Below are 26,654 nucleotides of genomic sequence, written 5' to 3' on the forward strand. Positions count from 1 at the left end.
AGATGCTGGGCCACTTCTCTAGGAAGAAAAGGAGGCTAGAGGAGGGATGGCCGGTCTGGAAAAAGCTATGGGAAATTACCTCGGAGACCATAAGCCAAAAGGAAGATGAGCCCCATGATCTGGTCAGTGTGTTGGCTGACTTTCTCTCTGTTCCCTGATCCCGGCAGGAAATCCTGCTGGTCCTCAGGGGCAAGCAGGCAGCCATTTGCATAAAAAAATAAATAACCTCGAGTTAACAAATTCAGCTATATCACACTCTTTGGGGATGGGGCTTCAGGTGGCAGAGGAACTTAGGAAACCTAAACTTGGGAGGGAAGCACCAGGCAGCGCATCCGCACAGCAGGAGAGCAAGGCCCTCTTGGAAAACTCCCCAAGGACAAGGCCACTGCTACCCCCACAGCCCCAGGGAGAGCAAACAAACCTAAGTGCTGGCTGCCACTGGGAAAACAAAGGCACACCGTACAGCGCCCCCCAAAGCCAGCAATGTTCCTGCCACCCGGTGGGGGGCAGCTTGCGCAGGGAGTGAGTTCTGCATTGAGTTTCACACTGGGTGGATTTAAAACTTACTAGTGAATGAATGGGACCCCAGGCTGCCACGGGCAGGGGAGAAACGGACTGAAGCTCAGAATCCACTGTACTGACTTTCCTCTGAGAACCCAAGGAAAAGAAGCACTGCCCAGCCTCTCCAGACCCAGTCCGCCACTTCGCCTGTGGTTCAGAAGGACCTGGCCCAAAGGCAGCCCATGCCTCACCTTCTAGAAGGGAAGGGGAAGGCCATCCCATGCACAAAAAGGAATGAACAGCACACACACACACCTGCATGCATGCTCACATACAAGGACTGTAGTCATCACTTCCACACTCAGTCTCACATGGAAATAATCTGCTCACATGCATCCATTCATGCTTCACTCAACCAAGCTTAAAACATACATGCACACAAATACTATCTCACACTCACTCACTCACTCACTCACTCACTGACACACACAATCTAAAAGGCAAAACACCTACCCAGGTTCCCAAACCCTCAGGCAGTTGCCTATGCTGTCCCAGGTTAAATCCAAGACTTTAAGAGACACACAGCTTCCCTCCAGAGGGTCTTGAAGAGTCCTTTGTTGCTGGCTCTGAGACTGGTCCCAAGCCCAGTGCCTGCCCAGGCCCCAGCTTCCGCCTGTACAGACCTGTCTGCATCCACCGGCAACACGGACAAAGCTCAGTCCAGGTGGGTGGATGCTGCTCTCCCAGGCTCCTGTTGTGTGTACTCCTCTCCCAGCCGTCTCCCCACCTCTGAAGCCCAGCCACCCAGCCCAGCACAAGGCGCCTTCCAGAATTCCCTCCCGGAGCGAGGGCACCCGTTCCCCGGAGGGGCTTCACATTACGAGGCCCTTCGGATGGGAAGGACACAGCCACGCCAGCTCCTCAGATTAGATGCAGCAGGAGGCGCCCAGAGCTCCTGTCTGCTAATTCCCAGTTCTTGCCAGCTGGGCTCTACGGGGTGCAGACAAAGGGGGCCCAAGGGAAGGGGTGGCTGGAGTCAAAGCAGCTGGAGGAACGGCTTAGTCCCTGCCCCCAGCCAGGATCAACTGGCTATTTATAATTATAATTTTCAAGCTCACACTCATACAAGCTGCCACTGGACCCATATGGTGTACCACTCTGCTTCCTGAGGAATACTGACAAGGAAACTGAGGTCCAGCGGAAGTGGCTTGCCCATGGAAATGACCGAAGCAAGATTGACAGCAGGACTATCTACATGCAGGACCCTTACCATAAAGTGGGTTGACCAATTAAACACCTGCACTGGCGAGGCCTCGAGAGGTAAGTTGCCTGCTTCCCAGGTGCTAAGCCATCAGCACAGCCAAGCCTTGATCTCTGCAGTCTTCTTGAATCAGGACAACTGGGACCACTGTTGTTTCCAGTTCAGAGAGGGCCAACTGAGGCCTAGGGAGGCTCAAGAGCTCATGAGGCTGCCAAGCAGAGGACATAGGCTGAAGCTCAGCCAGTCCCTGGGGTACTATGACCCTTGGCAATTCAGTGAGTAAAACAAGGGCAAAGGTGTGACCTTACAGACAAGGCCCTGCCTGTTAGGCCAAGCATTACAGGAATTGATCCGCAAGGAATTCTGCTGGAAGTCATACGGTCCCAAGCTCTTCAGGTTACCTACTCTTGCAGGGACCTGTACAAAGCCCACTCCTGGCTGCCTGTCCAGCCCCAGGCCAGGAGCAGACACCTGAACGTCTCAGACTCGGCGAACTCATCTGAAAAAGGGAAATCACCTTCAAAGAGTCAGAAGAGTCACTGGTTGAGATAAACGACCATGAAAAAGCACCGTTATTCCATTGAGAAGAATGTCCAGAGAAAACACATTTAGAGACGGAAAGCAGAGGAGTGGCAGCCTGAGCAGGGTCTGTGAGGACGCATGATTCGGAAAGCACGGACGTATTCCAACACCCCCACAAATGTGCTGAAAACCGCCAAACCGCATGCTTAACACAAGTGCGTTTCGTGGCATGTAAATTATACTTCAACAAAGCTGTTAAACAAAAGTACAATTTGGCCAATAATAATCATTAGTACTAATTAGTACACTCACGCTAATAATATTAGCAGCTACATTTACTGAGCATGTCCCACGTGCCAGCACTGTGCTAAGTGCTTCTATTATCGCAATTAATTTCTTTTAATCCGCACCACAGCCCTATCTGGTTATGACCGGTGGCATCTCATTTTCAGGAAGCTGAGGCTCAGGGAAGAGAACCAGGTACCCAGTTACCCAAACAGCTGGCCCAGCGTGCCCTCACTGCCCTGTCCCAGGCCCCATGTCAGTCATTCACCCGGTTCCTCCCCCAGGCTTGAGAAGCCCACAGCAATGGAGTCAAGTCTGACTCATAATCAGCCTTGAGAAGGAGAGTCTTACTCCACCATATGCCAGAGTACCCATGATTCATTGCAGGGTTGGCGGGTTGGCTTTGTTTTTCTACAAACATGTTTCAAAACTAAAGCAAAGCATATTACTCTGGGAGTGAGAAACTGAGCAACGACTAAGATCATAATCAGCTGAACTGAAACAGAAACAAGGCTCTTTAAACTGAAAGGCCCAGGGAGGGGAAATGGGCATGCTGACATATAAAGCCCCAAACTCAAATTGCTCCACTCAGAGCCCCTTATTCACACGACAGTCAAGCCTGGCTGCTGCCAGCCCACCCATGCCCTCCATAAGCATTTTGCTTGGGGGACACTTAGCTTAGTGCCCTAGAAGCAGGCTGGAGAGGAGTGGCAGCGGCCCATGCTTGGCTGTGAGTGGTGGGTGAGGTTTCCAACTGCACTGACATTCTCCAGCTGACCCGTAAGACACGTCACACGTGCGAGCATTCAAAGATGTACTCTAGTGGATAAGTAGCAAGGGAGTCCGGTAAGACCTGATTGGGTCAGGTCTGAGTCATTGTGGCCCAACGTGCGTTAGAGTTGAACTGTGCTCCCGAGAATTCTCAGTAGCTGACGTTTCAGAAACACATCACCAAGGCTTGCTTTCAGACACACCTGTGTCAATTCAATCAAACACATTAACCATGTGTACCACTCAGGTACTCCACAGAAGAGTATAAAAATAGGGGGAAGGCAAACCCCTAGTAAGACAGAGAGAGGGCCCACCAAGGAAATCCTTGCTAAATCAGCTTAAAAAGGAAATCTATCCAACAGAAATCTGCAAGCAGGTAAGAGTTTCTAAGAACCACACCAGAGTGTAGAAACATACATTCTGGAACACAATGCCTAAAGTGTGTCTGAAGTTGTTTTGCACAAAGCCCAGGTGCCGTGTGTGTGTGTGTGTGTGTGTGTGTGTGTGTGTGTGCGCGCACACACGCTTCTCTGTGTGGTGGTGGGGTGTGTGTGGAGAAACAGCTTACCATGCAGAGAGGAGAAGGACTATCTATTCTCAGGGAAAGGAGACCGAGCAGGCACACCATCCCATAATGAGTTCTGCACATCACGGAAGCCTTCACTGCCAACTCCATCTTGGAGAACAACTGTGGATACACTTTATCATAATAAAACAACTATTCCAGGAAATCTCCACATTCTCAGAAAACTCCACCCCCATTAACATATAAAATGATACAAAAGTTTGATCTTCGGAAATACAGGTGGAGACCCTTATAAAGTTTTTCTATGTCCTGACTCAAGCTCTCTTCGGCTGCTGAATTATTCTCTTGTCATGCTATTCTTACTTGATAAAGAGCACTCTGAGGCCGTCCCCTGTCAGTCACGCGGTGTTCTCTTGAACATCACAGAGCTCAGAAAGATGGAAGGTTCAGAAAAAGTCTGGTTCAAATGAGCACCTGCTGAATTTCCAAGTAAATACTTGTCGAGATTTGACTATGTGTAACTATGTACCATTCTTTTAGAACTTTACATCTATAAACCTATTTAATCTTCACAAGCCCAATAATGCATTAGTAGAATTGTTATTATTATTAATTAATATAGAGCAGAAAACCAAGGCACAGGCATGCTGAATACCCTGCCCAGTGCTAGCAGGTGGCAGAGCCAGGTTTTCAACCTGGTTCACCTGGCTCAGATTTTCGACCTGGTTCACCTGGTTCAGAGTGAGTACCTTCACCCAAGACATGACACTGCCTCCCTCCTTTGGGAGGAAGAGCTATCCCAGAAGACTAAGTGGGAGTTGACGTAGCCAGACCCTCCGCTTCTCCCTCCCTCTAGAAAAATAAATGTAATTTTGAAATGTAAGGAAATGAGTAGAAAAATCACTTTCAAAGCAGAGATTCACAGAAAACAACAGATGTTTGCAAGGATAGGGAGAAACTGGAACCTTCCTTCACTGCTGGTAGGAATACAAACTAGCACAGTTTGGGGGGGGGGGCAGTCTAGTAATTCCTTAAAAAGTTAAACACAAAATTACTACACGATCCCCATCAGTAGTCTACACCCCAAAGAAGGGTAGGCACAACTGCACACAGAAACCTGCACACCCATGATCATTGCAGGACTTCACAGTAGCCCCAAAGTGGGCAGGGGGTGGGGGGGAAACCTAAATGCCCGTCAACAGGAGCAAGGATACACAAAAGATAGCACACCCATACAATGGAGTCTACTCAGCCACGAAGAAAAATGAATTTTGATGCATGACACAATATGGGAGAACTTTGAAGACATTCAGTGCAGTAGTTCCATCACTATAGGGCAAATAATGTAGGATCCTCCTTATGCAATATAGACAAGTGTCTAGACACCAAAGTCTGTGAGTGGTTGCCAGAGGTGGGAGGGGAAGAATAGGGGCAGTCATTTTGTAGGAAACGCTGGGTATCTGTTTAAGGTAATGGGACATTTGGCAACTGATAGTGGTGATGTTGGCACAACGTGCTTAACATAGTTGGGGTCACCAAATGGGTTTTGTTATATATTTTTGAACCATAGCAAAAAATGGGTTGGGTGGGGGACAGCTGAGACTGCAGTCATTTAAAAATGACTCCAAAAATTCCCGGTAGGAAATGGGCATTGTGAGGCTTTTACTGCCTGCCGCAGGGAGGGAACCAGAGCAGGGATCTAAGAGGGGAGAAATCTCAATAACAATTCAATTATGTGGGAAAAGAGCATTCTCTGGGCTTCAGAACACATCCGCTGCAGAGAGAGCTAGGTAGCTCCTTCTCACGTGGCCACATTCACAGGCTGACACTGCAGTCACTGGCAGCTAGACCACACCTCACTTGTCTGCGTGAACAATGTAGCCTTCCATAGGCCCATGCTCCCTGGGAGCCACGAGGCAAAGCCTGAGCCTCTTCTCACAGAGACTATGGTCATGGCTGCAGGAGGAGCGGCCTAGTCAGAAAGAGACATGAGCCACAGACATAAGGCAAAGTGGGGGCCTTCCTGCAAGGCAGGGCACAGACTGAGAGCAAGTGAGCTGTCTGTCACCAAAGCTTTGCAAAAGGAACAAATAGTCCTCAAAAGGCTGGGGGAGGGCTTCATGCACGGAGTGATAAGGTGAGGTGAGCCCAGGCCAGACAGTTCTGGGTTTCTAAAGCAATACTGGGCTGGGAAACACCATGGAAAGGATCATCAGAGTCCAGAGGGGGCAAATGCTGAGCTGATCCCTGGAGTGGAGGTTCCATCCAAGTCTACTGGTCAAAAGTTTCAGATCAGACAAAGGAGACTGGTGTATAGCAAGCAAGAAGCCGACAGGAGGACAGGCTGGGATATAGAACACTGGACAGAGTCAGTCAAGAGAGCTGAATGCCAGCTGCCTTAGCTGTAAAATGGGTGCTAGAGCCTTAGGAAAGAATGCAGCCCTGATAGCACCTTGACTTTGGACCAGTAAGACCCATATCACACTTGTGACAGAACTATAAAACAATTTAAAATTTTTTTTGTTCTTTTTAGTCACTGAGAGTATAGCAATTTGTTTCAGCGGCAATAGAAAAATACAGGTTTGGGTACCAGGCGTGAGGTGCTGCTATAACAAATATCTAAAAATGTATCCATCAATTATGAATTCAGCAGTAAGCAGAGGGTAGAAGAGTTTTAGTAAATATGAGATAGGAAGTCTAAAAGTCCTGGAGCAGATTGTTAATAGAAAAATGGCTGTTAATGGCTCTGCTACTGAAGGCTAACTATGAAGGAAGGGTGATAGAAACCTAAGCCCTCTCAGTGAATTCCAACACCATCTTGAACTTCTGTTAACACAAACGAGCTCTTGTTAATCGGGGATTAGAATATTCAGTCATACACAAGGCTCTGGTGAGATTAAAGAGATGGCTCACAGACCCCTTAGATCAACCCGGAAAGCATGTAGGAATCTTGGGGGCATTGTCCCATGCCATCTCAGCAGAAACCAATAGAGATGAAATTACCTAGCAAGGATCTGTGGAGGTGCCTCTTATCTCATAGGATGAGTCCACGTGACATGCCCAGGAGCCCCCACAAGGTTCTGGAAGACTTGAAATCCACAGAAGCACTCCCAGCTTGGGTAGAATGGGAAAGTACAAATGGAAAGAAGACTGTTTCACACCCAAAATTCTACAATTGGGAAACAGGCTGATAGACTGAAAACAGGTGTTACCTTTAATGACAAAAGAGGAGTTCAGAGGGTAGAGCCAAATCAGAGAATGGAACTTGGAGCCCAGGAGGTGAAGCTGTGAGCCACGAGTAAGCTCATTATTGAACTGGGTGGGTTCAGAATCGGTTCTGCGGGGCCACGGGCCAGTACATCTCCCCATTGTGCTTTCATATCTCCAACTCTTCAGCAAGAAGGAAACACATGAATTGATTGCTAAGAGACTTTGTAGCTCCAGGAAGTCTGTGATCAATTAGTGGTGTCTACCCTGAGTACAGGGATCAGGAATGGCAAGTAGGAGGTATCCCAACTCTATGTTCTGTTCTGGTTTCGGTGTTTGAGCCTGCTCTACGTACGTGGTACTGTGAGGAGTGAAGAAGGCACCCATCAGTGTTAGGATTCTATTCTCTATTTTCCTAATCTCCCTGTCACTTAATTATAGCCTAAAGTTTAAGCTCCAAATGAACTCTTTGGCACTTTAATGAAAGGAGAAAATGAAAAACCTTTCATCACGCTTGCACCTAGAGACTTGATTTTCCTAAAGGGATGGATGAGGGGTCTGAGGCAGCTGCGGCATGCAGGATACAGGATCAACCCCTGATGCATCACAAGTCCACTTGGGAAGGGAAAGGGGCTGAGATTCTTTCCTCAGAACTAGGCCAAGGAGACTCACCCACTAGCCACAGGTGACAAGCATGGGCCACTGTGGCTCCACCTGAGACCTTGAATTAGAATGATGCTATTAGCAGAAATAATGGCAGCTTGCCTTCACCTGCCTTCCTCCAGGGAGCTCACAGTGTCTTGTGGGTGTGATCTCATCCCCAGTGGGGCCACAGAGAGGGAAAGAAGAAATCATTCGTTTGGTTGGGGTGGGGGGTGGGGGGACAGTAGAAAAAAAGAGGAAGAAAAAAGTGAAACGTTCAGGGATCCATGGGCATCCCAGGGATAGAGACCAGCAGGGAAAGTCAGCCACCCAAACTGAGAGGAAAGAGGAGAAGTTCTTGCTCTGAAAGACTCAACAACTACAAAAATTCACTGCCATCGAGTTGATGCTGGCGCATAACAACCCTTTAGGATAGGGTAGAACTGCCCTGTGTGTTTCCAAGGCTGGAACCGGTTTAAGGATGTAGAAAACCCTTTCCTCCGAGGAGCAGCTGGTGGTTTTGAGGAGCAGCTGGTGGTTTTGAACCACCAACCTTGAGGATTAGCAGTCCAACCCATAACCACTATGCCACCAGGGCTCCTCCACAGCAGGTTGTGATAAAGAAATAGGACCATGCTCAAAATGCCCTTGGAATACAGTCTGTGCATGGAGCCCTGGTGGTGGAGTGGTGAAGCACAGGGCTCCGATCCAAATGACCAGCTGTTCAAAAACCTCAGGAGAAAGACTGGGCTTTCTACTCTCCTAATCAGTCACTGCCTCAGAAACTGACAGGGGTCACCAGGAGTCAGCAATGGCGCCATGGCAGAGATACAGTCTCTGAGGGCCTTTCAGCCAGAATGAAAGCCACAGCCAGGCAGGACTCCATCTCGCCCACTCCATCAGGTTGCTAACAGCCTTCAAGAGAGCCAGAACTGTCTGTATACGCTGAAAGAGGCTTGGCCAATTGCAACGAGACACCAGGCACTGACGACCAGACAGCCATGGGAGATTATGGGCTTCCTAGAACCCACACTGAGCTGTGTGGCAACAGGCCGGTTACTACATTTCTCTGATCCAAAGGACGAGGATACTAAGAACACCTACCTTATGCAATGGGTCATGTGCCCATGCTGTCAAGTATTTAATAAATACTAGGTAAAGAAAATGAATTGCTGAGTTAGTTAGTTTATTGTGCCAACCTGGCTGACAAACACATGTGGGGCTAATTGAAGGGTGGAGGGATAAATGGCTCGGTGAGCCTCGCCTTTTGAGTTCTCGGGTCTCTTGCTTTATGATGGTCGGACCAGGGGGTAGCTACCTTCACAGTTCCTTGCTTCAGCTGGCAAGGCTGACTTCCTGCAAGACATCCCCAAGGAGAAGCCTTATGGACCTACCCCGATGCAACCCTGGGTGCTGGAGCAGCTGTGTGGAGACCCCTGCCAGCACTGAGATGCTTACATGTTCACTGATTCGACTTTCCTCCTGCAGTCGGTGTCATTGCCTTTGTTTTGTGACTTGGAGGAGGACTTTGTGGATTGGTATCAGACATATGAGTTAATGGGTTAATGTTAGACTTGTGGGCTTGGGCAGCACTGGGTTTTCTTGACATGCACTTAACCTTTATTTAAAACTTTCTCTTATACATGAGTTTCTGTGGATTTGTTTCTCTAAAGTACCCAGACTAGCACAATTGCTATGATGCTCAGCACGTTTCTTTGGAGCATCCAGACAAAGACAAACTAGGAAGAAAGACTTGATGAGCTACCACTGAAAACCAGCCCATGGAAACTAGAGATCACAACAGTTCAATCCATAGCTGATCGTAGGGCTGGTGCCGGACCACACAGCATTTGTTCTGTTTGCATGGGGTTAGCATGAGTCAGGGGAGACTCCCGGACAGCTACAACAGCGCCAAGGTTAAGGAATGACTCCCTCATTCACTCACTCACTACCATTGAGTTGATTCTGACTCACATCGACCCTATAAGACAGGGTAGAATGGTTCCTTTGAGTTCAAGGTAATAAAGCTTTATGGGAACAAGTCTCATCTTTCTCCTGAGGGGTCCCTGTGGGTCTGAACTGCTGACCTTGAAGTTAGAACCCCACTGCATAACCAACTATGCCAGCAAGGCTCCTAAAGGATTAGCTAATGTAATTGATAGTACTATGATTAATTATAGACTCACTGTTCTGTATGACAGCATGTGACATATACCAGTACACACCCAGCATCCTAAATCTAACATTTGGAGCAATGATGTAGGGTAGAGGTAGGCAGTTATCATCATATCAGTATTACAGGTGAGCAGGGTGCCATATATCCTGGTATCCAATTTGCACCTGTCTCAGCATCTTATCCAGCTACTGCCTTATTTCTTCCCCACTCAGTATCTCCAGGTTTAAGTAATGACCTGGGTGGTATCCATGGATGAGGGCCCTGGGAACAGAGAGGTAAGGTGGCTACCCAATGCCCACATGCCTACGGTGAATGGAAGAGCTAGTGTTGGACTCACAGTCACAGGCTTTTAAGCGGCTAGACTGGAAGAGAAATGATGGCCTGTGAGGAGCAGGGCTCCCAAAGTATCAGTGGGAGGTCTGGGGACCACCCTGGCAGCCCACATAGTCAAAATGCCAACATTCACAATTTAGGAATGTTCAAGCCAACGTTTCAAAAATCCGTGTTCAAGTGCAATTTTTCTTGGGAAAGGCTGAGAAGATCAGACTCTCCTGTTGAAACAGACCTCACAGGGTCCCCTTGCCTGCGTCTGTGGCCTTGTGGACACATGTGTGTTCTTGTGTAAGTGCTGGACGTACTTGTGTGTGCTTGGTGGCTAAGAAATAAGCAACTTCAGTTAGAATCCCTGTTCTACCACTTATTATGTGCGTGGCCTTAGGCAAGTTAAGACCTGCCTCAGTTTCCTCGTCTGTAAAGGACAGAAACTGTCCCTAATACATATCCAGGCAGAGAAGATTAGTGGGCTGGATGTGTTTCAGCAGAACTTTCACACTAAGAAGAAAGGCTTATCAATCTACTCCTCCAAATCTGCCAAGGAGAACTCTATGGAGCACAGTGATCTGATCAGCAGTCAATTGTGAAGATGGTGCAGGACTGCAGTGTCTAATATCCTTGTGCACGGAGCCACTGTGAGTTGAGGCTGACTTAATGGCAACTAACAACAGTAGGGCTGTTTGCAGATGAAACTACTAATATTTGTAAAGTGTTCTGTAGTATATGGATTAGAAATATGTAACTAGCTACTAGCCACCATCTCACAGGGCTAAGAGAGGCAGACATTGACAATGATCCAAATGGGGCAGAGAGAGTGAGGGTTCTCATACCCCTCACTATCCTGAATGATAACCTTGGGAGTCTGGCTAAGCTCTAGCAGCTATCCCTGCCAACGGTTTTCAAAACAAAGAAAGCAAGGCTTGTACAGAGGCCTAGAGCGTCCCTGGCATTTACAACCCCAGGACATCCAGTCCAACACTCTCTGACAGATGGAGAAACTAAAGGCCTGGAAGAGGGACTTTCTCAAACTTACACTGCCATCAGCATCGATTCTGAGGCTTGGACTGGAGTCACGGTGAAAGGGGTGGGGATGAAACAGTGACTCTCTCAGCATCCCAGCCCTCACACCTACAGGTCACCCCCGCGGAGGGCTTCCAGACACTCGGGAGAAGAAAGCTGCATCTGCTTTTCCCCTGGAAGCCTCTGACCCCACAGAACACACAGACTGCCTGGCTGTTCCATCCCTTAGACAAATTTACTTAGCACTGATATTGAAAATGCAATCGAGCTCAAGTTTTATTGCAGAAATTAAACAGACCAGGAAGAAAAACAAAGCCAGCATTCATCAACTCACCAGAGAGCTGGCTGTGATCAACCAGGCTAAAGAGCAATGCCACAAGGAAGGAAGGAAACCCCTCCCCCCATTTTCTGGTCCCGCCTCTGCAAGGGGCTCCCTGAAGGGTAGGGAGCTTGCAGCCAGAGAGGCATTCTGGAAGGTCCTCCCACAAGTCCCCTGGGGCCCCCACACCCATGGCCAGCTCTGCATGAAGAGACCCCGCCTGATGAAGTCACCTCTCCATCACTGTTCACGAAACAGCCAAGGGCCAGAGCAAAGGGTTCTTTGCTCAATTCGAGAAAAAGCAAAATGCTTTCGGGGTTGAATCACTGTTTTCCTTTACTCCCTTTGGAGTAAGCACAGCAGAGCCCACATTCGGCCATGTTCGTGGACTTGGGACTGGAAACAGCTGTGCTCTAATTACATGTAAAGTGCAGCAAACATCCCTTTTATCACAGACTGGAAATCTGTTAGCATCTGTCTCTCCTTTGTTTCTTCCACAAGATACAAGCTTGTTTCTACATTTTTCTCACCTGTAGCGGTGATTAAAATTCATTATAAATGAAAGGAGTGAACAGAGAAACAAGTTCCTCTGTGTACCGTTCTAAACTCAAATTAGAAACAGCTGTTTGCTAATTCATGCAGTGATGTTTTGTCGTGCTCTGTGAATCAATAATAACTCGCCCTATTACTGCAGAAATTTGGGGGATAATCCATATATTTAACTTGGCCTTGGATTCTCCAGGCAGGATCACCATGGCAGAACATCTGACCTGTGTCCAGGTGGCCACAAAAGGACTTTTGTTTGACATACTTGAACCATTCACTGCTGCCTTGACAGAGAACCCCAAACTCAGAATGCCTCAGTGCCTCTCTTCCTGGGAGGACCACAAGGAAACCCCAAAGCAGTCTGCTTGTCTCCTCCCCTCCCTGGGAACATGCGTGTATACTGAATCCGTGCAAAATGCGTACATGCTCAAGGCACCAGAGGGAATGGCAAAATTAAATGTCTAATTGGTACCCAGAACAACTTAAAACTATTAAGCATAGGCGCCGCTTTTCTAGAAGGAAATAGTCCTTTGATTGGGATGAGGCTAGTTCAAGAGCATTCTGCCCATTCACACCCTAGTGCTAGTCTGGGGCACCCTCGAAGCTTCAGGGAAGTGCTCCCTTTGCCAACCTCCTGGGAAGGGGCATGCTGCACCGAGCTGTACCCCAGCTGAGAGTCTCTTCTTGAAGGGCTTTGGGGGAGAGAAGAGTGGGAGAGAGATGGTCCATGCTGTCACCGGGCAGCCCAAGGCTGCCCAGTCCTGGCTAACAGTCTCCGGCCCTTCAAGGCACCACCAACAAGGAGCCTTCTCTGACTTTCAGCCAGCACAGGACTCCTCGGTGGCCTCAAGGCACTGCCATCAGACTATTTCTCACCCTGACTTGTGGCTCCTGGGGTTATGTGCTCTCCTACTCTGAGTGCTTAAGGTAAACCGTTGCCTCCCGGTAGTCCTCTGTGTTTGAGGCACGGTCACACTGAGCCACTCTGTAAACTGCAGACTCATGGCACTACCAGCTGTCCCTCAGCCCAGCCCCACCCAGAAGCCACAGAGCCCTCCCTGTGTCTGGCAAAGGGCCGAGTACTTCACGAGCTGTACTTCACGGAATCTTCACTTCCACCCTGTGCAGCAATGACCATCATTTCCCCACTGTACAGATCAGCCTCCTGAGAGCTCAAGAGGCCAAAGGCACTGAATGTCACAGATACCACCTGGGGGGAGCCTGGAATGAACCCAGCAATACAGGCAGAGACAGTGCTGGGCAAACCTCAAGAGTGCAGCCTCGAAGCTTCAGTTCAGATGCCATCACCCATAGTGTCCCTCCACCAGGTCACTAGTCACACAAACCTATGCCACTCCTCGCCACCCAGAACACCCCAAGAGTCACCAGCATGGCTAAAGAGCCCTCACTTCCTGCGTTTCCTGGGGATCACATCAGGGGGCAGAGCCTGGGCAGGGGTGTGGACACAGATTACATGCTCACCTTAGGGCTGGACAGCTTACCACTGGCAAAGGTATGTGAGTGGATGCCAGGCAATACCACTCCTGGGCAAAGGCAGGGCGAGCACAGAGCACCACTGTGGGAGGCCGTGGGCACTCACACAGGGCTTTGGAGAGGTCATAAGATCGCTATTATCCATGTTCTCCAAAATAGGCAGACCCAGGATGATTTTGAGAGGTAGCCAAAAGAGCCTTAAAGACTGCTGCAGAAAGGGACCATGCCAGTGCCCCTTCCATTCTAACGGATCCTCTGAGGAGGCTGAGGAGGAGGCTCCATGTGGGGCTGCTGGGTCCTCACGCCGCTCTAACATTTCAACAAGGAGAAAGCAAGCCCTGAGCTCAGCATTTTCGGGATGCACCACCAGCTTTGGACAGCGATAGGTTTTGTTTTTAACGGGCTTTATTATTCACTTTATGGCATGAAGCGGATTTTCTATTTGCAGAATTCATTAAATGAATTCCTTTAAATATGCAGAGAGAATGGATTTGAAGCAAATTCTAGGTAAATCAGTGATCTGTGAATGTTACAAAAGTCATGGCACACATGAACAAAATGAGCAAAGCCTAGGGCCACCGTCAGGGCCTCACAGAAGGAGCAGTAGCAGTAGCAGCACCAGCCCCAAGGTGGGAGAACAGAAGCTTTAGAAAGAGCCAGTGGGCAGCTGTGGCGGGAGCTGGTGGTGCCCACAGAAGAGACTTAGAGGCTGCAGTGTAAGCCCATGATGAAGGCCTTGAATGCCAAGTAACGGAACCAGAAGGTTCCTTCTGCAGGTCCCAGAGAGCCACCAATCGTCTGAGCAGCTGACTGCAGCAGTCAGCGCCTCCACCAGCACCCCCACCCCCTAGTCCAGTGTTCGCCTCGGGTCTTTTATAACTCCATTCCTAAACAAATGGCCAGAAATAAACAATCAATCGCTAACGTAGAAGTAAGGCATCCTGGTGGCACAATGGTTAAGTGTCTAGCTGCTAATGGAAAGTCTGCAATTCAGCCCTATCCATGGTTCTGAGGGAGGAAAGACCTGGGAATTGCAGCGCCCGTAACTGCTCATGTGGAACTCGCTCATGGACTAAGAGGCATGATTTAAAATCAGGAAAGGTGTGCCTCTCTCTATACTTAATCTGTATACTGTTGGCACAGTATACAGGTTTGCATCCTCTCTCCATACTTAATCTGTATACTGTGCCAACGTGACAAGAAGCTGAACTACACAAGGAAGAAATATGCATCGGGATTGGAGGACGGCTTATTCCCAACCTTCAAGATGCAGATGGCACAAGCTTGCTGGCTAAAAGTGAGGAGGATTTGAAATGCTTGCGGATGAAGCTCCAAGATCGCAGCCTTCACTACCGATGACAACTCAATGTAAAGAAAACCCAAGTGCGCACAGCTGGACCAATGGTGATAAACAGAAAGAAGATTGAGGTTGTCATGGATTTCATTTTACTTGGATCCACAATCAATTCTCATAGAAGCAGCAGTCAAGAAATCAAATCAAATCATTGTTGCATTGGGTAAATCTGCTGCACAAGAGCTCTTTAAAATGTTAAAGAGCAAGGATGTCACTTGGAGGACTAAGGTTGGCCTGACCCAAGCCATGGTTTTCTCCATCATTTCATAAGCATGTCAAAATTGGCTACGGTATAACAAGGAATGAAGAAGAACTGATGCATTTGAATTATGGTGCTGGAGAAGGAGATCGAAAGTCCCATGCGCTGCTAAAATAACAAACAGATCTGTCTTAGAAGCGGTGTATGTGGAATGGTTCTTAGAAGCGAGGCTGGCAAGACTTCAAGTTATGTACTTTGCACATGCGCTCAGGAGAGACCAGCCCCTAGAAAGGACATCCTGCTGGGTAAAGTAGAAGGACAGTGAAAAAGAAGAAGACCCCCAACCAGATAGATTGACACGGCAGGTGCAGCCATGGGTTCAAATATAACAATTGTGACGGTGGTGTAGGACCACCACACTACGTTGTACACAGACAGGGCCCCTATGAGTTACAATGGACTTGACAACCCCCAACGACAACAGCAATCTTTGTGGAAGTGGATCACCGAATCTTTCTCTGGCAGCGTCACCTACTGGGGTCAACAAACAAGCTTAGCCGTTTGTCCAGCAGAGATTCTCTCTAGGAGAGTGGACATGAGAAGGCACAATAACATAGGACGGAGCCCTCAGTTCACAGCCACTCACTCCTCGACTGTGCTCCACGAAGCTGCATTTTCAAGTTCTTTTTCTCGTCCAGACCCACAAGGATTTTTCCCTTACAGAGCACAGATAAACGATGCTCCGAGTGTTAAATGGGCACATGCAGCAATAAGCCTGAAGGGATTTCTGTTCACCTGATTCAGGGCAAGTCTCCTCCAGTGAGCCCTGCAGTGGACTGCCCCCCACTCCCTCCTATCACCATTGCGCCCAGGGAGTGGGGGAAAAGTCACACCATATCCCACTAACTTGATCAGATCCTCCAGCAACAGTGCTTACACCTAGGGCTTCCCAGGCTCTGTGGGGAAACACATGCTGAATCTGTGGTGCTGGCATCGTCTCCCCTGACCCAGGTGTGGGACGTGCCCCACCCTGTGACAGCCGCTGGGAGCAGGATTCGACTGTCACCACGCAGCTCCTCCAGGGAGTAGACAGGAGGAAGAGTTCAGTTACTGGCCTGGGGACTGTGGCAGGGAGCACCTGAGAGCCACTGTCTTGCCAGGCCCCACTCAGCAGCCCTCTACCTCTCAGGTCTTTCCCTAGTCCCCAGAGAGCCCCATCCATTCCTCTGAGCTCGCAGCAGGTACCAGAGTGAGGTCACAGGCAGGGCATCTGGGTAGGGCTCAGTCAGGGTTCAGGAGGTCTCTGAAGTTCAGTGCTCCCGAGGAGGGACCTCAGGAAGAGTATAACTCATCAACACCGAGTCCGCAGCCTGCCCTCCAGGCCCGATGGCTGTGAGCAGACTCAGCACAGCCCACAGGTAGGCTGCACCAGCCATGGACTGCAAGGCTGGAGCCCTTGAGTGAGCAGTAGGAACAGCTAAGCGAATTGGGGGAAAGCCCTCGGCCCTCTGAGCTCTCCTCACAAAAATGTGGCTGTCCATCAATGACTAGCTCGTGATGGTCACCGGGAGTGTTCAATGAGGGTGAAAGATGGGAACACTAATGACCAGGTGACCAAACTCATAGTGTAATTTTCACAAAACTCAATATTAGCGATAACTACATGGTTGTTCTAACTCAGATTCTGAGTCAGAGAAGACACTGGATAGTGATTAATATGTCCATTATAGTTTATAATGCACATTATGCACATTGCATATGCCTATGTTGTATGCTGTAGAGTCCTAGGTGGTACAAACAGTTAACATGCTGGGTTGCTAACAAAAGAGTTGGATGTTCAAGTCCACCCAGAGATACCTTGACAGAAAGGCTTAGAGATCGACTTCAGAAATATCAGTCTTTGAAAACCCTACAGAGCACAGTTCTGCTCAAAGGTGGGCGGGGTCATCATCAGTCTGAGGTGACTTGACCCCAACTGTGTGTGTATACATATGTATTTAACGTAAGTGTATGAATATACATAACTTACATATAGATATACATAGGTATATAACTATGCATAGGCATGTACATAACTTACGTATGAGTATATGTATATAACTTTTATACAATAAATAAGTCATCATGGGCTGGCCAGGTCAAGAGATAGCATATGACCAAGAACAGATGGTATTGAAGGAAGGTGTCAAAACCTTAGGAAAAACAAGACTCTAAGAATAGACAGAATGCCGATTGAAGTGTATGGAATCAACAACAACAACCGATGCAGCACAGGAAACACTCACTCATCCATGCCAAGGAATTTAGAAGACAACTACCTGGCCAACCAACCAGAAGACAGCCATATTCAGGACCGTTCCAACAGAATGCACAAAGCATCGAACAATATCATTAATGTCACATGTAGGTAACATTTTGCTGAAGATAATTTAAAAACGGTTGCAGTAGAACACAAAGAGCTACAAAACGTCAAGCTTGATTCTAAAGATGTATAATGAGGGAGATCACTGCTGGCATCAGATGATCTTGGCTGAACATGAAGACTATCAAAAGATGTTTTACTAACTATGCAAAGGCATTCGACTCTCTGGACCACAGCACACGTGGAGTGACATTGTAAAGAAAGGAAATTCCAAAGCACTTCATTTGCTCATGCAGAACCTACCTGTACATAGACCAAGTGGCAGTTGTTCAAATAGAACACGGGAATTCTCCATGGTTTAATATAAGGAAAGGGTATGCCATTGTATTTCTTCAAGATACTTATTCAATCTGTGTGCTGAGCAAATGATCTGAGAAGCAGACCCCTGTGAAGAAGTGCGCAGCATCCAGAGTGGAGGGAGGCTGGTTAACAACCTCCAATATGCAGATGACACACCCTTGCTTGTTGAAAGTCAAGCACTTACTGATAAATATCAGAATCTACATTCTTCAGTATGGATTACAACTCAAAGTAAATAAACCAAAAACCCTTTCAACTGGACCAACAGACAACATCATGGTAAAGAAAAGACAGATGTTGGCAAGGATTTCACTCTACTCGGCTCTATAATCAACGCGCACGTGGAAGCGGCAGGCAAGAACTCAAATGAGGTACTTCACTGGACAAAAATGCTGCGCAGACCTTGAAAGAACAAATATATCACTTGGAGAGCTAAGGTCCACCAGACCCAAGCCATATTTTCAATAGCCTCATAGGCATGCAAAAATCTGGACAGTGAATAGAGAAGACTAAAGATGACCTGATGCTTTTATAATGGTGTTGGTCCTGTCCCACTCTCTGTTCCATCTTCCCTCCTGCCTGGGGTCACCTCCCAGTAAATATTGTTATTAGTTGCTCTGGATTATGGTGACCCCACATACAAAAGAATAAATCACTTCTTGGTTTTGTGCCCTCTTCATGATAGCTGGTAAAATCAAGTATATTTCTTGAGCGTCTCCCAACAAAATGCCATCTCCTATGTTGTTGGTTAACTGTCAGAGGTAGATCATCAGGCAGGCCTTTCTTCCTGGTCAGTCTTTGTCTGGAAACGCTACCGAAACCTGGCCACCATGGGTGAGACTCTGCTGGTATTTAAAATACCAGTGCCCTAGCTTCTAGCATCACAGCAACATGCATGCCACCACAGTGGCAAATGACAGACAAGTCATAAATAACTCATACTCAAGTCCTTGCCTCAGGCTCTAAGTCTGGAGACTCCATCTGACCTTTGTGTTCCATGGTACTGCTACAGGTAGCGCCAGATTTTTTTTTTTTCTTTTTTAACATTTTATTAGGGGCTCATACACTGTTATCGCAATCCATACACACATCAATTGTGTAAAGCGCATTTATACATCGTTTCTCAAAATATTTTCTCTCCACTTAAACCCCCGGCATTAGGTCCTCATTTTTCCCCTCCCTCCCCGCTCCCCCCTCCCGCATGAGCCCTTGATAGTTTGTAAATGGGTATTTTGTCATATCTTGCCCTGTCCGATGTCTCCCTTCACCCACTTTTCGGTTGTCTGTCCCCCAGGGAGGAGGTCACACACATTTCCATGTAATTGGTTCCCTCTTTCCTACCCATTCTCCCTTTACCCTCCCTGTTTTGCCACTCTCACCGCTGGTCCTATAGGGCTCATCCGTCCTGGATTCCCTGTATTTTCAGTTCCTATCTGTACCAGTGTACCTCCTCTGGTCTAGCCAGTCTTGCAAGATCGAATTCGAGTCATGGTAATGGGAGCGGGGAGGAAACATTTAGGAACTAGAGGAAAGTTGTATTTTTCATCATTGCTACATCGCACCCTGACTGGCTCATCTCCTCCCCGAGACTCCTCTGCAAGGGGATCTCCAGTGGCCTACTAATGGGCTTTGGATCTCCACTCTGCACTCCCCCCATCATTCACTATGGTAAGATTTTTTGTTCTGATGATGCCTTACACCTGATCCCTTCGACACCTCGTGGTTGGGTAGCGCCAGATTTGAAGGCACGCCTGTCAGGCATCATAGCCCACTCTGCCCTCGCCAGGCTTCGTCACAGTGGAGTCACTGAGACCTATCAGTGCCTCCGGTAAGTCCTGTTACTCATCAGCTGAGATCCCAAACCACACCACTAGCACTATATTATAATCTTGTTACTCTAAATTGTCTTAAGACTAACATGCTACCAACCCAACCATAATCACACCTAACTATAATGATGAACTCAATAGGATGCTCTGGTGGCATGCATGGCTTTGTAATGGTCAGTAAGATAAAAGGTTAACTATTTTTCAGTGTTCACCATGAACCCCATAAAATTGGGCCCAGCGTGTTACTAAAGAGTGTCTTCCCAAGCACACTCCTCTTTCTGCTCCAGGCTGAGCACTCTCAAGGTGGGGGCATACTTAGATCTGCTCTATTCCCAGCACCATGCTAGAGGAGGTGATGGGGTGGGGAAGCCCACAGTGAGCATGGGCCTGGGAAAACAACACTCTCAGGGTCCCACTGATGTGTTGGTGACAGCCAGTCTGAAGGCCCCAATTGCTTCTTCTTTTTTTTTTTATGATCTGAGAGTTTATTTAGTAAGGCAATTTTGTGGGGGGAGGTCAGATGCTTGCAGGCCTGCTCCCTGAGGGCGAGCAGTTGCCAGACTGCCAGCCCCCACCCCGCCTACTGTTAAAGACAATGGACAGGCCTGCAGTCATCTATTTGGTTCCTGTAGGTGGGGATTACACCCTACTGATAATGGTTCCTATGGAGATCCAGAGAACAGGTCGAAGTTAAGCTGCCATCCTAAATCTAGGATCCGCCCATCTTGTCACATGTATACCCCCAATCCCTCCTCTTCCTATAACCTGTATGTCCCTAGACCACCCCCTCATTGTTGTATAACCTATAGTGCAACCCCTTCCTGTGACGTGTGTCCTTACCTGTAATTAGTGGGCTGGCACGCCCCCAAAGTATATAGGCCTGGGTTAGCAATAGAGATCCCTCTCCTCCCCCGTCCTCCTTTCCTTCCCCCTCTCTCCACGAGGACCACCAAGTGGGGCTGAAGTGAGCAATGCTACCATGTAATGTGTCTAACTCCATTATTTGACCCTCTCTTCTATCTCATGCCCTCAATGACTTTAATATTTATATATCTCAACCGTACGATTGTGCTTACTGAACCATAGACTAGCGGTACACAATTTCATTAGCAATTAATAGAAAATGTACCCATTTCAGGGGCCCCCTATCCTTGAAATGAGTCACTAGGTAGTGCCATCAGTTAAAACAGTCAGTGGCACCCAGGGTACCTCAGAAGAAAGGCCTGGTGATCTACTTCTGCAATGTCATTGAAAACCCAGTGCAGCACAATTTTATTCGGAAACACGTGGATTCACCATGAGTTGGAAGCAGGCCCATGACAACTAGTGCGGCTCATTTGAAAAGGTAGTCGGTGTGGGCAAGCCCTGAGGATCAGGAGTGACGGGTTTAGGGGAGAGTAAAACCCTAGGTCCTCTGTGCCAAGCACCTTCAGTCATCTACAGAACTTTACATCAAAGTATGCTAGCAAGCAGTCAACAAAACACTGCCACTGTGGAATAAGACACACACACACACACACACACACACACTCTCTCTCTCTCTCTCTCTCTCTCTCTCTCTCTCTCTCTCTCTCTCTCAATGCCTTGCAGGATGCCCTACACTCAGGAGCCCTAGCCTCCATATAAAATCCAAATTTCTCACTTCTCTATTATAACAGTGCAATTACAACAGTCTTTCATGAAGTTCTTGAAGGTGAGAAAAAAAGTCAGTGTAATATCCATAATGGTCCACTCTACTGGCCAAATTCTAATTTGGGGTGTCTTTCTTCCAGGACACGTCTGTTTGTTGTTCTGGTGGTCCGTGGTGTTCTCGACGTTCTTCATTAGCACCATTATTCACTTCTCCTATGGTCCTCGTTATTCATTGTCCAACTTACCACAGCGTGGGTCAGGTGATCCTTTGTCCTGAGAGAGACATCCTTGCTCTTCAATACTTTCCCGTGCACCACACCTGTCCAATGCAATGTGCCCTTGGATGTTATGAGGGCTGCTCCCGTGAACACTTGTTGTAGAGTCAAGCAAAATGAACTATTTGGCTACTTCCAGCTCTTCTCCATTTGTCATGATGGTGTCTATTGGTTCAATTGTGAGGACTTTTGCTTTCTTTTTTTTTTCCATCATTTTATTGGGGGCTCGTACAACTCTTATCACAACCCATCCATCCATCCATGGTGTGTCAAGCACATTTGGTGCCTTCATCATTCTCAAAACATTTGCTTTCTACTTGAGCCCTTGGTATCAGTTCCTCATTTTTCCTCCCCTTCCCCACGCCCCCCCCCCTCCCTCCAATAATTCTTTATGCTCCTCCAAATCTACAACTCTGTGGAGAAAAAAATCCATTTTCCCTGGATTTTCATGTTGCAGCCTCCAGAAAATTGTCACCCTGGCCTTGGTTGCTCAGCCGTCGATGCTCCAACATTGAAGGTGGCCCGGTCAAGTGTGTTGAAGAGAGATTAAAGCAACTTCTCAGCCTGGGGAAGGCTCCAAGAGCAATTGAAGCTTTGGGTGGGGCAGGGGGCACTGGCCCAGGGCTACAGTGAGGAGCCCTTGTGTTTTAGGGGCTGGCAGGCCAAGCATCCGAAGCAGAGGCATCCTCCTGATTGGGTTTCCAATTGTGGAGGACAGCAGCTGACAGCCCTTTCCAGCATGGCTGACCAGCCCTCATCCCTGCCTTACCACCTCTGCCTTCTTAACTGTAATGGCCATCCTCTCCGCCCACTGGCTCCGGGCCCATCTTTCTATAGATCCTGTGCTTGTACTCACAATAGATCTGAATAGATCTCATTGTCATCACTACAGTTCCGGGATTTCTTACTGTGCACCAGTTACTGTCTCTCGTGTTCTAACCATGCTCACAAATTTAACAGAACCCTTTCATTAGACACATTTTACAGATGAGAAAACTGAGGCTCTGATTGCTAAAAGAGACCTCGGGGACTTCCCAGTCTAGCCACCCATGGCCGTATAGGGACACTGAGGCCCTTGAGGTGAGGTGGGTGGGGGTGGGAGGGGTACAGACAATTGACTAGTCCCAGAGCAAAATGCAGCCGAGCCAGGAGGAATACCTGGCTACCTGATTCATCAATTGCACAAAATGTTACATGAACACATCCTAACACAAGCCCTTATGCTTGGAGGAGCCTGCTATCTCTACTAAGTGCCTCAGTATAAACTGAGGGGGTTGCTACTGGTGGGAAATGGTCTGCTCTGAGCCAGTGGGGTCTTCATGAGGCCCATGAAGGCACTGGCATCCTCTTGTCAGGAGAACCCAGGAAAGGAAGATGTTGCTCTCAGTCCAGCCAGGGCAAACAGCTTCCCAGAGACTGACTCTCCTGTCCACCACAGGACTGGTGAGCAGGTTTCTCTCAACCCTGGCACAGAGCAGACCCTTAACATCTGCCAAATCAGTCACTCAAAGAGGATTGCAAATTTTGGTGCAGGACTTAGATGAGCCACGTGTTCCTTACCCCTCCCTGGGGGTACATCTCAGCAGAACTCACCTGTGCTTTCTCCTCTTCCAAGATCGTTACTAGAGTTTCCTCACAGGCATTCATGGCTTAAAACCGCCTGGACACATGCTGATAAGACTCACATGTTTTAGATGACTTAGAACCACAACAAGTGCCTGGCACATAATATGTGTGATCAATTAATATCTGCTTGATGCCTGAATGAATTAATGAAGAAATGAAGAGAAGGGTACATTTCAAGTCATATTCTAGTAGAGATACTTGGTAACTGTGTCATGAATAAATAGATGAATGGATATATGGGTGGATGGATGATGAATGGATCGATGGATGGAACAATGAAGCCTCCAAATTTGGTGTAAGGAAGGCACTCAATCACTATGATATGAAAAAATACCTGAAGAAGTGAATGAATGAGTAAAACAGAATCAAGGAACAAGGAGATTCTAGAGAGGTCCCTGTTAGGTGGAGGTTCCGAGGCTGGCAAGATGCAGGCTTGGCTGGAGGCAGAGAAGTTAATGAGCTTGCCCAATCTCCTGACCCCTGGGGCCCAGAGGGGCCCACCCTGCAGAGTCTGTCCAGTGTCACTGAGGTCCCAGGAGCCCCCACACATTAGGACAGAATGCAATTAGTCCAGTCTGCAGTGTGGTTTGCATGTGTCATTCTTTTGTTTGAAAGAATCTCATGGAGCAAGGGAGGGCGAAAAATTACGGGGAGGGGGCCCTGCAGGGGTGGAGGGAGATGGGGCAGTTTAGCTACCCCGCCTGGCCTGATCCCTGGAGAAATCGCATTAAAACAAAGGAAGCCCTGGGAGGGGCGAGCAGGAGAAGGGAGCCTTCTCTGTATTCAGATCAGAGCAAAACAAATGGGTAGATTTAATAAGGTTATGAGCAGAGACTCCAGGCTTTTAAAGGCACAGGCACAGCAACGTGCTCTGAGGTGGGCGGGGGGATCTACATCTTTGTTGGCAAAACACCATGAGAGAATGCCTCTCTCCACACATGGGAGGGAGAAAGGTTGTGCATAGGGTGTGTGCACATGTGTTTTCCCACCAGGGAGCTCACCAGAAACCTCCCTAGCTAAGGCCCATGAACAAGTGCTCCCCCTTCTGGAAACACACAGACAAGCGGCGCTCTTGTAACTAGAGGGAAATCTCACGAATGCCACTACTTCCTGGACACCATTGCCCTGGGCTACCCGCTCTCTGTCCAACAGGCCAGAGTGCCTGCATAGTGCCAGCACTACCATAAAGCTGCCGACCAGAAGGCCAAAGGTTTCAGTCCACCCAGAGGTGCCTTGGAAGAAAGCCCTGGCTATCCACTTACCAAAAAATCAGCCATTCTACTCTGCCGCACACGAGGTCATCAGAGGTCAGAGTTGATTAAGGGCAATTGGTTCTCGGTGGCCAAACAATAAAAAGGCAGCACTTCCCATTGGCCTTGGGAAAGTTCACCCATTCATTCGTTCACTCTGCTCCAAGTGCTGGAGCTGCAGATGACCGCAGCAAAGCCCCTGCACACTGACAACAGGAGTGACCAGGTAAACTCTGGGGTCAGAAAACGGATTCACATCATGGTTTCACTGCAAACCCACTATGTGACCCAGGTAAGTTACTGAACCTCTCTAAGCTCACTAACAAGGGGGGAAAAATGGGCGAAGAATACTATCTGCCTCCTAGTTTACAAGGAGGATAAATCAGATAATCCAGGTTAGGCACTTTGGCCCAATGCCTGGCACATGGGAAACAGTCAACAAAACTATCACATGTCCTTTCCAAACCAGTGGTGCTAAGAACTGAGGCTGGCGGGGAGACTTCTGGTTCAAGACAGGCCTTGCTGCCTTTAGAAGTCCACAACCCACATGATTTACCCTTCCCTGAGCATCCAACCACAAGGTCAGTGGTTCGAACTCACCAGCTGCTCCATGGGAGAAAGAGGAAACCTTCCGTTCCTATAAAGATTTACCATCTCAGAAACCCAAAGGAGCAATTCTCCCCTATTCCACAGGGCCACTAGGAGTCGGAACTGACTCGATGGCGGTGAGTTTGGGAACATCTTCAAGGCGCCTGATGGCGCCTTACCACAAGGCTGCTAACTGCAAAGTCAGCAATTCCAACCTGCCAGCTGCTCCCCAGGAGAAAGAGGGGGCTGTCTGCTCACATAAGGATTTACAGTCTCTGAACCCCTAAGGAATAGTCCTACTCTGCAACTGCTACTGACTCGGTGGCAGAGCATTCGGTTTGGGGGGGACATCCTCAGTTTGCAAACTCCTTACTCCATCCCCAGACCCAGACCTAATTCTAATGGCATCATGAGTAGTCCAGTGAGAAAGCCAACCCCTGGCAACTGAGCCCCTCACAGAACTTGAACTTAAACTTAAATGGGCCCTTGAGTGAAGTCAGCCCAACCACAACCCAGTCCTTCAATTCCCTGTGCAGCAAAGTTTCACTCCTTCCACTGATGGGGAACTCATTCCCTCCTAGCTGCCTTAGCTTGCAAGAGGAAAGGATGTTCTTGTGATCTTTTAAGAAGGACCTGCTAATCACTTCTTAGAGCAAGAATAACAAGAATAATAGGGTCCCCAATTCCACACATCCTCCAAGAAGAGGACCAACCATCTGTCACCTGGCAGCCATTCGGAAAAATGATATCCATGTGTATTCATTTACTCTTCCAACCAATATTAGCAAGTATCAAGTGTGCCAGCTTGTTTTAGGCTCTGGGGCTATGATTTTGAACAAAGCAAGACCCTTGGCCTCAGAGAACTTGCCCTATAATGAGAAGAGGGTCACCATTAAGCAAAATCCCAGCACATCAGGATGCTAGGAAGACACATGAACAGGGAAAAGAAGAAGTGGGGCATTATCCTGGATAGGTGATCAGGTGACACCTAGGGAGAGACCTGAGTGAGCAAGGGGCCCCTAAAAGAAGCACATTTCAGGAAAGGGAAGCAGCAGGGAGGCACAAAAGCCCTGAAACTGGCACAGGCTCATTTGGCTGCATTCCAGATTTCCATCTTCCAAGATGCCAACATGATGTCCTACCTTCAGACATGGCCAAGTTGTTCGCTCCCAAAGGGACCTAAATTCACCTCTAACATCCACTCACTGTGTGACCTAAAGCTGGTCTCTCAGCCTCTCTGATCTTGCTTTCAGTTAATCGGGGCCGAGCATTCTCCAAGCGGGCCCTGCCGGGGAGGAGGGCCACAGGGCCATCCTGAGTCTGTCACTCGGGGCAAGATGTACTCGCCATTCCTCTCTACCCCATCGCCCCATTCTCTCCCCCACACCAGGAATGCCACACAGGATTGGTACTCCTGCCAAGACAGCCGTTAACCCAGTAGCCAATAATAACACTGTCATCCTTTCAATTTGCTTCTGAAATGCTGGGTAATTGCAGAACTTAGGTTTACTGTCTTGGTAGCCTGGTAACAACAAAAACAGAAAGAAGTGGCTGGCTGGCCATGAGAATCACCAAG

General features: G+C 48.3%; 1 protein-coding gene across 3 annotated transcripts in view; it reads right to left on the bottom strand.

The window, feature by feature from the left end:
- ZNF423 (zinc finger protein 423) overlaps positions 1-26,654 on the bottom strand; it is a 362,848-nt gene that overhangs the window by 165,399 nt on the left and 170,795 nt on the right. The gene's annotated exons all lie outside the window — the stretch shown is intronic.

The sequence above is a fragment of the Echinops telfairi genome, unplaced genomic scaffold, assembly GCF_000313985.2.
Source record: "Echinops telfairi isolate 266 unplaced genomic scaffold, ASM31398v2 ScPeMD7_2291;HRSCAF=2852, whole genome shotgun sequence".
Taxonomy (NCBI): Eukaryota; Metazoa; Chordata; class Mammalia; order Afrosoricida; family Tenrecidae; genus Echinops; species Echinops telfairi.